Source organism: Corylus avellana, chromosome ca2 (genome assembly GCF_901000735.1).
Source record: "Corylus avellana chromosome ca2, CavTom2PMs-1.0".
In the NCBI taxonomy this organism is placed as follows: Eukaryota; Viridiplantae; Streptophyta; class Magnoliopsida; order Fagales; family Betulaceae; genus Corylus; species Corylus avellana.
In genome coordinates this window covers 38,382,611-38,382,898 of record NC_081542.1, presented here as the reverse complement: position 1 = coordinate 38,382,898, position 288 = coordinate 38,382,611, and positions in this window count along the sequence as shown.

Genomic DNA, 288 nt, shown 5'->3' with positions numbered 1-288 from the left:
AAAAAATGAAAAAGTAAGAATATTTTAAGAGAATTATATGGATTATTTCACTTTTCTTCACACCTTGCCGACACCACCTTTTGATTCATTTTATTATTTTTATTTTATATTATTTTTTCCTTTTCCTCCCCTCAATCAACGCACCTTTGTCATCTTTATATTTCTTTTTAGCCTAAGCCGTCTCCCCTGTCACTTCTCTTTCTCCATTATTTTCTTTCCTTATTTTATATTCACAGCCGACCTTCTTTTTATTATTTCTCCTTTTCCCTTCTTCCTTTCCTTTCCTAT